The sequence below is a fragment of the Pediculus humanus genome, genomic scaffold, assembly GCF_000006295.1.
Source record: "Pediculus humanus corporis 1103172107737 genomic scaffold, whole genome shotgun sequence".
In the NCBI taxonomy this organism is placed as follows: domain Eukaryota; kingdom Metazoa; phylum Arthropoda; class Insecta; order Psocodea; family Pediculidae; genus Pediculus; species Pediculus humanus.
In genome coordinates this window covers 272,948-274,023 of record NW_002987340.1, presented here as the reverse complement: position 1 = coordinate 274,023, position 1,076 = coordinate 272,948, and the positions used below count along the sequence as shown (strand labels likewise).

The window sequence follows — 1,076 nt, the reverse complement described above, 5'->3', positions numbered from 1 at the left end:
AAAAGAAAAAATATTTTTTGGACACCGTCGTGATAATTGTAATAAAAAAAAAAAAATCAGGCAGGCAGGCAGGTTGGCAGGCAACTTCATGACCGGTCATTTAATAACAAACGTGACATATTCATGCTATTTTTAAATAAGGTATTGTTAGATACATTTTAAAGATTATTAATAATAATAATAATAATGAACGACGTCGACGAATACGACGACTAGGATGAAAATTTAACAAAAAAAAAAAAAAAAAAACACAAACTAAACTAACAAACAACAATAAACTAACAAGTTTATTATTAATGATAATTTTTTTTTGGGGGGGAAGAGGGTAAAAATAATAATATAATTTGTCGTTATTATTATTATTAATTTAATATTGGATGTCACATGACGTATTTAAAACTATAGATTATAAATATACCATTAAAAATTATTATTATTATTTTTTTTTTTGAAAAATTAACTTTCTCTTTTCATACAGTTGCTAATTCCCTTATTTGTGATTTGTTTTTTCATTATTATTATTATTATTATTATTTAATATTATTTCTTTTGCTCTAACAATAATTAATTTTTTTTTTGCTTTTTGCTTTCTTTTCAGTTTTTTTTTTTTTTTTTAATAACAGTAATAGGAAAAAAAAAAAATTTAATTTTTTTTTTATTTAATCATAAAGTAACCGTGAAAAGCTTATATGAAAAAAAAATACAATTATTAGTCACACATTATTAAAAAAACTTGTTTTTATTTTTTTCTTCCTTAAAATTTAATTTTTTTTGGGGGGCGCGAGGGGAATTATTGAGTTTTTTTTTTTTTTTTTTTTTGATAAAAAAAAAATAAATTTTGATTATTTACGGAATCGATAAATAATCTATTTTCTTTCTTTCTATTTTTAATCATTACTTTTTCCGTAATTCGATACATTTTCTTTTATATATCTCTCTCTCTCTCACTCTCTTTCTCTCTGATAACAACAAACACACGTGATAACAACATAAACAAACAACAAACTTTTTTTTTTGTAAATTAATCATTCGAAATACCGAAACCAAAAACAAAACGATTTTTTTTTTTTTTTTGA

At 21.7% G+C, this 1,076-nt stretch overlaps 1 protein-coding gene across 1 annotated transcript in view; it reads right to left on the bottom strand.

Moving 5' to 3' along the window:
• The window catches only part of Phum_PHUM331860 (forked protein, putative), a gene marked incomplete at both ends in the record, with an annotated part of 13,099 nt that overhangs the window by 11,841 nt on the left and 182 nt on the right, over window positions 1-1,076 (bottom strand). The window lies entirely within an intron of this gene.